This window comes from Oryctolagus cuniculus, chromosome 11 (genome assembly GCF_051225735.1).
Source record: "Oryctolagus cuniculus isolate XC-2025 breed Fujian yellow rabbit chromosome 11, ASM5122573v1, whole genome shotgun sequence".
Classification (NCBI taxonomy): Eukaryota; Metazoa; Chordata; class Mammalia; order Lagomorpha; family Leporidae; genus Oryctolagus; species Oryctolagus cuniculus.
The window spans coordinates 87,690,033-87,703,662 of NC_142877.1; the positions used below are offsets into that span (position 1 = coordinate 87,690,033).

The 13,630-nt window shown below is 41.7% G+C and overlaps 1 pseudogene; it reads left to right on the forward strand.

Moving 5' to 3' along the window:
• Nucleotides 1-550: 550 nt before the first annotated feature.
• On the forward strand, nucleotides 551-2,139 carry LOC100338977 (alpha-1,3-mannosyl-glycoprotein 4-beta-N-acetylglucosaminyltransferase B pseudogene; annotated as a pseudogene).
• Nucleotides 2,140-13,630: the final 11,491 nt, after the last annotated feature.

Genomic DNA, 13,630 nt, shown 5'->3' on the forward strand with positions numbered 1-13,630 from the left:
GGCATAAGTGAATTTTCTTGAAAACCTTTATATTCAGAAATTAGTATTTATCATATTATCACAACTAATTTTAATTCTAGTAGAAAATCTGTCATCCTCTCTTTAGTCATAAAGAATTCTTCCTGGGGGGTAGTGGAGCAGGGTAATGTGGTGGTGTTGTGTGTAGGAGGTTAAGCCTCCGCCTTCAACTCTGGCATCCCAGATGGGTGCAGGTTGGAGACCCAGCTGCTCTACTTCCCACCAAGCTCCCTGCTAATGCACCTAGGAAAGCAGCAACAGATGGCCCAAGTGTCTGATCCCCTTCATCCACATGAGAGACCAAGAAGCAGCTAGCTCCTGGCTTCCGCCTGGCCCAGCCCTAACCATTGCTGCCATTTGGGAAGTGAATCAGTGGATGGAAGATATCTCTCTCTCTCTCTCTGTATTCTCTTTAACTCTGCCTTTCAAATAAATAAAGATACATCTTAAAAAAAAAAGACTTCTTGGGTCCAAAATAATATAGGAAAATGTAATGAGTATGCAATTAAGAAACCACTGTATACCGAACGAGATGAGACGCCACAATGGCACACTCCTGATGCTGGCTGCTCTTCTGCCTGTGTGCCCCCGTCTCGCTCTCCTGGTGCGGTGCTTAGTGGCCAGAAAGGCACCGTAGTGGACATATACCAGCGTAAATACCAACTCCTGCTGGGTTCCTGGCACTGCGGGACTGTTTGCTCATGACCAAGATAGAGTCTTAAGTGCTCCAAGGAGCTCAGCCCGGTGCTAGAGGAGATCAAGGGGGCTGTGTCAGAGAGGCAGGCCCTGAGAGATGGCGATAGCAATCACACCCGTGGCCGCTTGACAGAGGCCACCCCACCCCCCACCCTGGCTGAAGCCCTGGAACATCTCACACAGGTGCATGTTGCACCTGCCTACTGCCTTCCACCATCTGCCAGCAGCCGGCAGTGAGCGTGGGCCAGGGCTGCGCCGGAGTGTGGGTGGCCATGGGCATCCCAAGCGTCCAGGGCGAGGTGCTCTGGCACGTAACGGACATGCTGCACTCGCTCTTCTCTAAGCTGAGGCTGCAGGACAAGGAGGACTCGATCATCGTGGTGCTGATCGCCGTGCCTGACCCACGGTACACTTCAGCAGCGACAGAGAACATCAAGGCCTTGTTCCTCACGGGGATCACTCAGGACTCCTGGAGGTCTTCTTCCACCCCCGCAAGTCCTTTGGGAGTCAGCTGGAGGATCAAACAGAACCTGGACTACTGCTTCCTCATGACATACGTACACGAAATCCAGAGGCGTCTACTACGTGCAGCTGGAGGACAAACTCGTAGCCAAGCCCAACTAAAAGAGCACCATGAAGAACTTCGTCCTCAAGAGCCCTCCAAGGACTGGATGATCCTGGAGTTCTCCGAGCTGGGCTTCACTGGGAAGATGCCCAAGTCGCTGGACCTGAGCCTGATTGTGGAGTTCACCTTCATGTTCTACCGGGACAAGCCCATCGACTGCCTGCTGGACCACATCCTGTGGCGAAGCACTGTGACCGACAGAAGGTCAACCTGCAGATCCGCTTCAAGCCGTCCCGCTTCCAGCACGTGGGCATGCACTGCTCGCTGGCCGCCAAGACCCAGAAACTGAAGGGCAAGGACTTCGGGAAGCAGGAGCTGCGGATGGAGCAGGTGAAGCCACCGGCCGAGGTGGCCACAGACTCAATGCACACCAGCCCTTCACCCTGAAGAAGGCCTTCCTGTTCGAGGACTTCTGGGCCTTCACGCCTGCCGTGCCCGGGACTTCACCTGCTTCCACTTCCGCTGCCGCCAGCCACTCAGCCTTGAGCGGTTCTTCTTCCGCAGGGGGAGTATCGAGCGCCCGCGAGACAAGGTCGTCCCTGGCTGACAGGAAGGCCCCGCAGGAGGGCCGCTCAGCCACTCTGCGCCTCCTCTCCCTGCAGATAGTCTCCGGCTACAACGGTGCGGCAGAAGGCAAGCTGGACCCTGCCTTTGGTCCCCTGGTTGCACTGCGCCTTTCAATCCAGACGGACTTGCCGGGGTAAGTTATTCCCAGTGAGGTCTTCCTGAAGAAGACTGAGTGCCAGGCTCCGGAGGGCGCTTTACGAAGGCCCCGGGCCGCATTGCATCGCTGCTGCTAGGCATGGATGACCCGCGGGGCTGGACCAGGGTCCCAGGAGCCGGTGCTGCCCCACTCACTGGGCCGCGGGGAAGCAGGGGCCCCCACTGCCTGCTGGCCAGCCCAGCCGCCCAGACCATTCGGCCATCCGTCATGTTGGAAGCGCTGACCCTCGGACGCCCTATCTCACTGGAATGCACATGCTACTTTATGTACTGTGCTTTTTATTCTTGGATATATTTTTTTTCACGTAATTCCACGTATACTCCTATCAGAGCGTGACTTGCAATAAGGAGTTAATGAGGAAAAAAAACTCCTGAATTATTGGAGAACCCATTGCCATGTGCAGGAGAGTAAAACATCCTCTTTGTGGTTCACTGGCTCATATAGATTTACTTCTGTCTAGTTTAAGGTAAGTAAATGTGTACGTTTTCCTATTGGGAGGACTTCTTATAGAAAAAAGTACCCGTAAGGGGTAGATGCTTTGGAAATGCACAGCAATTAGTGCCATTTCTCATTGACCCATAGCTTTTTGTGGTATGGTTTTGGAATTGGGATGAGAGTAACATTTTGGTGTCTACAGGGTGGGCTACGTGCTATATAGTGAATAGCGTATATTTTGTGTGAATATAGTCCATACAGAGAATTTATTTCTTGGCAAGCATGGGTATATGTACATGTATATATTTTCAACTAATTGCTCACTGATGACCACACACCTCAATACATCCTGCTGGAGAAGCCTCAGAGGTTACTGGTTCCAAATCTCATACAGACCAGTGAGCTACACCTGAAATTCCAGGCCTCATCCAGACAGTTTTGTGTAAACCTTCACTGCGTTCCCTGTGAATAGTTTATTGCAAACAGAAAAACTTAGCCCTACGATATTGACACAGATACATTTATTATACCCTCCAGATTACACTAACAGAAGGATTGATTCTAGTATGAGACTGGGCTCTGCAGTTGTGTGTGCGGTTTTCTAAACAAAGCTGTGTGGTGGCTTCATGGGAAATACTTTCAGGAGATGGAGAAGTGAGTACGGGGCAGCGTGACTGAGTTCTGAGTCTGCTCATAGGACCAAGATTCTGCTAAAGCTTCCTTAGTTAAATGGCTCACAACTTAGAGAACTTTTCTTAACACTCATCATAAAAAACGTTTTTTTCCTAATTTTTGTGGGTATAGGTGGGATTAGGACTTTTGAAAATTAACCTTATTATCTTGCAGGCACATGCTCCCAAAAAATAAAAATTAATCATAATATAAGCAACATGTAATTGTTACTTGCAGTTTTAATGTTGCTTATATGCAATATAATTGAATATGATTCAATATAATTGAACCCATCTCAAATAAGATAATGCAATTATGATTGCCTGTTACCATGACCCATTGTTTCTACCCAAAAGGAAGTAATTAAACTGGTCAAATTCTTCTCTACTTTGCAATTGTCACCTGAATGTAGGCAAAACCATAACTTCCTTCTACGGTGTTCCCAGAATTGCTCAGAATTCTAGAAAAGCTGGAGGAAGAGGAGTCATCCTAATTGACGAAGGGCTGACCTGTGGGGATAGAGCCTGAATAGGTTTAATATTTATTTGAAGTAAATAACAAAAGAGGCATACTGCATTGGTCTCTGTGTTGGTATATAAACTTTATTTCTTTTAGAAGAACCAAATTAAAATTACCTGATATCTGAGGTGTGCTTTAAAATAGTCCACAAAAAAATAACGTGTAATATGTCAAATAAATTTGGAAAATCCTTAATCATTATTCATGGAGTTTACAGGAGGATTAGTTTTTATCTCTCTGTGTAAGTTTGAAAATTTTCTAATAGAAAATGTTCATAGGATTTTATCCCAGAAAATAGGGACAACTGTTATTTTAGCCAGGTCTAAAACAATGACATTTTAAAGTTTCTTTTACTCCCTACAGTGAAATCTGGCCTTTTGTACATCAACATCTCTGATTAAAATTATGGGGTTTTTTTTTTGCAAAAATAAAAAAAGGAAAGGAAGGTGATTGAGGGAGGGAGAATGGGAGTCAGGGAAATATAGTTATATTCTTAGAACTGAACTTACATAATATATGAAATCTGTTCTCTTTACATTAGTAAAAAATGTTTAGAAAAAAGAGGAAAAACAATATTGTAGCGTCATTCTGAGGAGGACAGTGGTCTGAAAGCTTTAGGCCATGCTCAGTTAAAAAAAAAAAAAAAAAACACACACACACAAAGTGAATGGTCATCTATTTAGGAAAGAGACAGCTGGAGAAAAAATCCTAAAAATATCTCCTTTAATTTCTGGTATTCAGAACCTCTGTTGCATAGTAGGTGACTATGGATAGAATTGCAGACTATAGGTAATGCATATTTTAAAAAGCTAGAAGAAAGGATTTTGAATGTTATCAAATGATAAATATTTGAGGAAATAGATATATTTACCTTGATCTGAACATTGCACAATCTTTCCATGTTCTGAAACAAAACACAGAAACCTGTACAGGTGTATAATTTTACATCAGTTAAGTATTTTTTTAAAAAATCATCTTTTGAGGCCACATGTGGCATAATGGGTTAAACCGACACCTGCACCACTGTCATCCCATTTGGGTACCAGTTTATGTCCTGGCTGCTCCACCCACTACTTCTCCTCCCCCTCATCCCCTTCTCTCCCTCCTCCTTTCCCTCCCCCTCCTCCAATTCCTCCTCCAGTTCCCCTCCTCCTGCTCCTCCTATCCTTTTTTTAAAAGGTTTATTTGAAAGGCAGAGTTATAGAGAGGCAGATGCAGAGAGACAGAGCAGTCTTCCATCCACTGGTTCACTCCCCAAGTGGTCACAATGGCCAAAATTGAGCTGATCCAAAGCCACGAGCCAGAAGCTTCTAGGTCTCCCACGTGGGTGCAGGGGGCCAAGGACTTGAGCCATCTTCTACTGCTTTCCTAGGCCATAGCAGAGAGCTGGATCAGAAGTAGAGCAGCCAGGACACAAAACCAGGGGCCATATGGGATGCCAGCACTGCAGGCGGTGGCTTTACCCACTATACCACAGCGCAGGCCCCTGCTCCACTTCTGATCCAGCTGCTTGCTATTGTGCCTGGGAAGGCAGCAGAAGATGGCCCAAGTTGTTGGGCCCCTGCAGCCACATGGGAGCCTCGGATGAAGCTCCTGGCTTCAGCCTGGCCCAGCCCTGGACACTGTGGCCATTTGGGAAGTGAACCAGTAGATGGAAGATCTCTCACTCTCTCTCTCACTCTGTGTGTGTGTGTGTGTGTCTGTCTGTCTGTCTCCTCCTCTCCAACTCTGCCTTCAAATAAAAATAAAATAAATCTTTCAAAAAAGTCATCTTTCAACTGATTCAGTTAAATGAAAATATAACTAACTTCTTTACCAAATATAGTTGTGGAGATAAACATTAGTGGAATGTCTGTGATGTGTATACATGTGTCGGTGTGCAGTAATAAGTTGTCAACTGTCTTTCCTTAGGAAAGGGTATCTTTGATGCTGATAGGATGTTCTTCCTTCATTTTGTGTTCAAATGCTTTGCCTTATAAAGTGATGGTGCTCATATCTGATACATTGAAAATACTTTTTAGAAGTTCATTTTGTATTGTTCTTCAAAATAGTTTTAGTATTCTCCTAAAAAATCAGTGAGTACTATCTCTTCTATCTCCTTTTTGCCCGTACTATCTCTTCACTTCTTTCTTTAATTATATGCTTCCCTAATTTCTTTATTCCTGTAATAATTTCCCTTCTCTATATTTCATAAAATCCCATTATGCTAAACAGTTTATACTGTCATAGATCTCTTTTTTTTAACTTTTATTTAATGAATATAAATTTCCAAAGTACGGCTTATGGATTACAATGGCTTCCCCCCCATAACGTGCCTCCCACCTGCAACCCTCCCCTTTCCCACTCCCTCTCCCCTTCTATTCACATGAGGATTCATTTTCGATTCTCTTTATATACAGAAGATCAGTTTAGCATACATTAAGTAAAGATTTCAACAGTTTGCTCCCACACAGAAACATAAAGTGAAAAATAATAGATGATTTTTTAAATGATGATGAAATCAGATCAGACCTATTATCATGTTTAATCCCAATGAGAGTCAAGTTGGGAATTGATAATTTCTTCTTCTTTTTTATTTACAGAAATAGATCTGTTTCTTTTAAAAAATTATTTATTTAGGAGTGCATATATTCCTTTTTTTAACTTTTTTATTTATATAAATAGAACAAATGTCATATATTTCATATACACAGGTTTTTTTTTATTTTTATTTATTTTTTTGACAGGCAGAGTTAGACAGTGAGAGAGAGAGAGACAGAGAGAAAGGTTTTCCTTTTTCCATTGGTTCACCTCCCAAGTGGTCGCTACGGCCGGAGCATTGCGGCCGGCGTGCTGCACTTATCCGAAGCCAGGAGCCAGGTGCTTCCTCCTGGTCTCCCATGAGAGTGCAGGGTCCAAGGGCCTGGGCCATCCTCCACTGCACTCCTGGGCCACAGCAGAGAGCTGGACTGGAAGAGGGGCAACCAGGACAGAATCCTGGTCTCCCATGCGGGTGCAGGGCCCAAGAGCCTGGGCCATCCTCCACTGCACTCTCTCGGGCCACAGCAGAGAGCTGGACCAGAAGAGGAGCAACCAGGACAGAATCCAGTGCCCCAACTGGGACTAGAACCCGGGGTGCCGGCGCCACAGGCAGAGGATTAGCCTAGTGAACCACGGCGCCGGCCCATATATACAGTTTTAAGAGCACAATGATACTTCCTACCATACCTTCCCTCCCTCTTCCTTCTTTCCCATTGTGTGTATAACACATACACTGGTTCATTCCCAGCTGCCTGCAACATCCAAGGCTATACCAGGCTGAAGCCAGAAGCCAGGAAGTCCATCTTTGTGTAGCAGGTTTCCAGCACCATCATCCTCTGCTTTCTCAGGCACATTAACAGGAAACTGGATTGTAAGCAGAGGAGCTACAGCTCCAATGAGCACTCCAAAATGAAATGTGGACATCCCATGTGGCCATTTAACTGTCTGTGCCACAATGCATGCTCCTCATAGATGTCTTTCTTATCCTTTTTGGGTCACTATTGTCTCTGGCCTGACACTGCAGTGGGCACACAATAAGCCTAAGAAGCAGAAAGATGCATAAAACACAGCCGTAATGCCTTAATCTGCCAATTTTTCTTCTTCCCAAATGTAAAGGAGCAATGCAGTGAAATAGCCTACAGATTTTCAACTTAGAATTTCTAACATTTTTACAGAGGTGTGCTGGTTGATCGTGAATATACTTAGAAAGTTCTTGTTAAGAAAAGGCAAACTATTCTAGTTATTTTAATAGAAACCATTTAATAGAAATTATTTAATAGAAATAATAAGTTTCAATGATAATGATAGGGTGAGAGCAAAATATTTTTGAAAGGTATCACAAAGAGAATGAAGAGAAGAAATAGCTCCCAACCTTACAGCTGATTGAGGGCATTAGATCTTCAGTGTTTGGAAGAGGAGCTTTGGAATGCTAAGTGTCGATCTTCTTGGAAGGAAATATGCCAATGAGTTCTAACCTCACAGGAGGAACTCAGTTACCTAGGACTTGGGCCTTAGAGTGAAGATGCTGGATAGAACTTAATATCTTTCCCAGAGTGAGGAGCAGTTGTTGAGGCTGAACCATCAGAAATAACACCAGCATCACAGAGCAGAACATGGAAGCATGGTTTTGGAGATGAGAGAAAATAGACAAATTACCAAAACAATTAGTCTCTCCTATTACTTATCACCTGTAAAATGCTTCTCCATATATTATAATAGCCATATAACAATTTTACATTTTCAACTAACAGTATTCCACTCTATTTTATACATATGAAAATATTCTCACCTACCTCCTCAACAGGGCAGACAGAAAATTTCATCAGTGGTAGAATTCATCTGTGGATACTTTAATTACTCCCCAGATTCAGTCACCATCCCACCTGGATATTCTGTTATCTGATAACTAAATTACAATTTTAGCATGACAATGTAAATTTAATGGATAAGGATAGGAGTGGGAGTGGGACAAAGTAATTGGTATTTACACACATTACAATGTAATGGAATACATATGCTTAGCTGTTATAGTACTTGTTTTTGTGACCTGAAATGAAGCCATAGTGGATACCAGGCCCTGATTTATAACACTTGCTGATTTCTGTAGCATAAATACTCCCTCACTGTTTAATTTCAAGCTGACAAGGTGATATTGAATGCAGAATTGAGAATCAGGTGCATCACTAGTTCTGCTGGTGTCCATATGAGACTGCTCCAGCAGTCATTGCTTTCATAATATTGGAAGTTGAAATTGCACCTGGCCACTTTGCAATTCTCCTATCACTGAAGCAAGAGACAGAGGTAATGGTACACTGTTCACAGTGCTAAATCCTAATTAACTACATTAAATTGGAGTTGCTGCTGCATGTTGATACAGAAAGACTGTCTGGAACCTATGAGATTCCCTAGGGGTCCTCTTAGGTGCATTAGAATCAGTAAAGTTAATGAAAAATAAAGCAAACCACAAAGTACAAGAACAAACAGCAAATGGGACAGGTCTACTCACAATTCAAACCATTCAAAAATCGAGACTGAGGTCACCACCTGGAAAATTGAGACTGACAGAAAGCACAGGGCATATGGAATCTATAATGGATGAAGATCACTAACTAGTAATTTTTGTGTACCATATCTAAGAGCTTTTGACACATTTAAGTACTCAATATTTGGCAACTGAATAAAAATGTGTCTACAAGGTTAATTATCTAAATTGCTATAAAACAACTGAATTAAATTATCATATAAATTAATGACTAGTTTGAAATTCCCATTTATTGTTTCCAGTAAATGTGTCTCAGGATATAACTCCCTAAAGTGATTACATAAACTTTGCCATCCTGATATGAATCAGGTCATGCCAATCACTTGTCTCAAGCTTCCAGGGCTTGCACTTTCTTTTATGTTAAAATTCAAACGTGTTTGCTCAGCAGAGCCCTGCAAGATTGGGCCCCCGTACATCTCTCAAGTCCTATCTCAGAACACTACAAGTGATGAGTCCAGCCATCACTCGGCCCTTCTGTCTCCACCTCCTTCTTCTGCTTTAGTGCCTTAGCATGTGCTGTTCTCTCTCCCTGGTAAATTCTTCCCTCATGGGTTTATTTAAAAAGCTTTATTTTCAAATAATTTCAGATTTACATAAAACTTGCCAGATCCTGTTAAGAGCTCCCACCGATGTAATTTCCAGATAAAGACACTTATAACCACAGGAAAATCTTCACAATCAGGAAATTACCATTGATGAAATATTGATTAAATGTCATCATCTAAGCCACAAGTTCATATCAAATCTCACTGATTGTCCCAATATAAAGTGTTAAGGGACTAGCATCTAATCCAGCAATGTATGATATGTTTAATTGCCATGTCTCACTAGCCTTTTTCAATCTGCAAGGTTCTCATTCTATTTCATGTCCTCAACAGGTTTGAAGAGTTCAGGTCAGTTAATTTGAGGAATGTTTAATATTGATGTGTGTACTCCTCAAGAGTTGTAATAGAAATACATTACTGGTGATGTTAACAAGTCCTGCAGTTGGCCATTTCTTCAAGGAGCCCTCGTTCACTTTGGTGGACAATGGTATTTATACACCAAGATCCGGTGTGAGCTGTGCTCATTTCAAGTGAAGCATCATTGCTTATTGGCTAATCTGTAGAGAGAGCTGGGGGTAAATTCCTTGTGTGTGCAAATCTGTTTATTTCTGTATCTTACTGTCTTATTCTTTTGGTATCTTTTTTTCTGTATCTTACTATCTTTTTTTTAAGTCAGTTACACACCACTCATTCCAATTCTAGCCTTCCATTTTCCACATCTTTACCCTATTTTAATTTACTTATTTATTTGAGAGGCAGAGAGACCAAGCAAGAGTGAAAGAGAGTTAGAGATATTGAACTGCCTTGTGCAAGTTTGCATCCCAAATGCCCACATTGGCCAGGGCTACACCAACAGCCATCTGAAGAAGTTGAAAGTCTAGAATCCAACCCACGTCTCCCACATGAGTGGTGAAACCCAGTTGCTTTAGCCATTACTACCACTTCCTAGAGTCCCATTGGCAGGAAACTGGAGTTAGGAGCAGGAACAGAGAATGGAACTGAGTTATTCTGATGTGGGCCAGGGGTGTCTTAACTAGAAGCTTAAATGGCAACTCCTGCATCCATTTTTTCTAAGTGTACTTATATACACATATTTAAATGTATTTATATACATTTTTCTAGGTATATATATATAGAGTGTGTGTGTGTGTGTGTGTATATATATATATATATAGAGAGAGAGAGAGAGAGAGAGAGAGATTCCTTCTGTTAGTTTGCTTGTTCACTCTTCAGTTAACTGCAACAGCCATGACTGGGCCAGGACAAAGCCAGAAGCCCATAACTCAATCTGGGTCTCTCCCAGGCTAAAGACTCCAGCCCTTAGGCCATCACCTGCTGCATTTGCAGGAAGCCAGAACTGGAACCAGTACTCAGTTATGGGATGTAGGTTTCTCAAAGGTGGCCTAGCCCACTGCACAGCAATGGCTGCAGACACTGGGCTCCCTCTATCCTCAATTTATTTGCATATTTTCTCTATCTCCTGTATTGTATGCACCAGTCTTCCGGCAGTCTTTGCAAAAGCTCAGCACCTATGGAAGAGAAAGAGAAGAAAAAGGATAAGGCAGTGGGGATTGGAGGGCAGAGCATGTACCTCAATATATCTTTAACTAGCTCACTTTCATTGTTAAGGTTTTAGCTCAATGTAACCAACCTTTAAAGCAGTCCTTTACACACAGAGACACCCAGATGCCGAGTAAAAATGTAAGTAAATTGACTACCTCATTTTTATTATGCCTTTTTTATACCTTGTCAAATTTTTAATGTTTAATTCCAGCAAACTGGTTAAGCTCTCAGGATCTTTCAGACCTGATTTTTGCCACATACTAGTACTAGGAACTTAGACACATTATATTTATATTTTTATGTGAGAATTAAAACATTTAACTCTGGTTATACAATGGAGCTTATAGTACTGAAAGAGCTACCTCATGAAAATTCTGTGAAAAACAGATGACATCAGAACTGTGGTTACCACCATGAGCTTGGTCTGGCATGTAGTATACATTGAGTCAACAAATGTTTGTTGTTGCTGAAATACATTTTGGGTAGAGTTATTGTTATTAAGTTCAATCCATGTTTATATTAGCATTATCCCTCTGCACACACATTTTCTGTAACAATTAGATATCCCCAAACCATAACATACATTGCATGGTATTAATCTGAGGTTTCTCCTTTAGACACATGATAAATTTATAGCAATGAAAACTATTTGCTTCTTTGATCATGTTATTCAAAATGATGTGAATATATTTACTTTGTTAGCCTACCTAGTACAATGAGGTTTTACTTCTTTTCAAAGATGATTCATGGCATTTTACACACAGTAATGCATACGCATATATGCACACATAATAAATGCCTAAGTAATGATGGAGAAATCAGCAATTCATCTTTTCACTATTTATTTATGTATCTTAATAAAGATATTTTCAAAATATTTTACTAATGTTTAGAACTGCTACCGGAATATTGATGCATTATGTCAGTTGAGGTTTAATTTCATTTCAGAAAATGATATTTTTAATGAGTATCTGTATTTTGTTTTTAAGAACGTGTAATGTTTATCTTAATATTTTAAAAGTTTCATTTACACAGACTTAAATATTTTTTAAAAATTACATGGTGTTAGAGGTGCATAAAATAAAGCTTTAAGCCAAAATGAAACCTCAAATTTTACATAAACATATGCCTTCCAAAGCACTAATCATTACTGTCAGTTTACTTGACCATAAAATGAAAAGCTGTACTTAAAAACCTTCTATTGATATGGAAATGTTGCACTGCCCTCTAATGGAAGATACTGTAATAACACACAGTATTGTGCATCCCTTTTGAGGTGACAAAAAGTAAATAAGATTGAAACAATTTGATTGAATTCACAATTCTTTATTTTGTTTGCTTGTTGTTTTATTTCTTTTGTTAGGATATTTCTCAACTACAATTCTTTTTAAAGATTCATTTATTTATTTGAAAGTCAGTTACACAGAGAGAGAAAGAGAGGTCTGAGAGAGAGAGAGAGAGGGAGGGAGGGAGGGCTTCCATTCGCTGGTTCATTCCCCAGTTGACCGCATTGGCCGGAGCTGCTCCTATCCAAAGCCAGGAGCTAGGATCTTCTCCCAGGTCTCCCATGCGGGGTCAGAGGCCCAAGGACTTGACCCATCTTCTACTTTCCCAGGCCACAGCAGAGAGAGCTGGATCAGAAGTGGAGCAGGGGCCGGTGCCGCGGCTCACTAGGCTAATCCTCTGCCTGCAGCGCCGGCACACCAGGTTCTAGTCCCAGTCGGGGCGCCAGATTCAGTCCCGGTTGCCCCTCTTCCAGGCCAGCTCTCTGCTGTGGCCAGGGAGTGCAGTGGAGGATGGCCCAAGTACTTGGGCCCTGCACCCCATAGGAGACCAGGATAAGTACCTGGCTCCTGCCATCAGATCAGCGCAGTGCGCCAGCCACAGCACACCGGCTGCACCGGCCATTGGAGGGTGAACCAATGGCAAAGGAAGACCTTTCTCTCTGTCTCTCTCTCACTATCCACTCTGCCTGTCAATAAATAAATAAATAAATAAAGTACTGAAAATAACAGTTAATATATAACATGTGATTTGATGTGCATTGTTCTAAGAACAAAGCATTCTGCAATATTAACTCACCATATTCTTACATCATCCTTATGGGTTAATTACTACTATCATCTCTGATTTCAGCTGAGGAAATGAAGGCATGAAGAAGTTATGGCAATTACTCAATCAATAGGATACTAAGTAGCAGAGCTGGTATTTTGAGCCCAGGCTACATGGTTCCAAAATTCCACAGCTTCACCACAATCAAGATAATTTACATAAAAAGTTTTATGTATTCATCCATGATCTCTGGAGAGAACTTAGAAATTGTCAGCTCATCACCACTTTTATTATTTTAATGTATTCTAACAAATTAAATTAGAAAATGAATTTAATTTTATAAGAATGTGATACAAATCAAAGCTAAGGTGAGTTGTTACCTTTAATAATAGCCATAGAATGGCTATTAATAAAAAGACAAAAAGTAAAATACTCTAATGAAGTTGTGGAGAAACACTTCTATACTGTTGGTGGGAATTTAAATTAATGTTGCCATTATGGAGAACAGTGTGGAGGTTTCTGGAAAACTAAATGGGTCTAGTCCTTGGGCCTAATTAGATCCAGCTGTCCTATTCAAAGGAAATAAAATCAGCATGTGGAAGAGATACTTGTACTCCCTCCCATGTTCATTACCATAGCCAAGATATGGAATCAACCTAGGAGACTGTCAGTGGGTGAATAAAGTAAATATGGTATACATAATGGAGTGTTATTTAGCT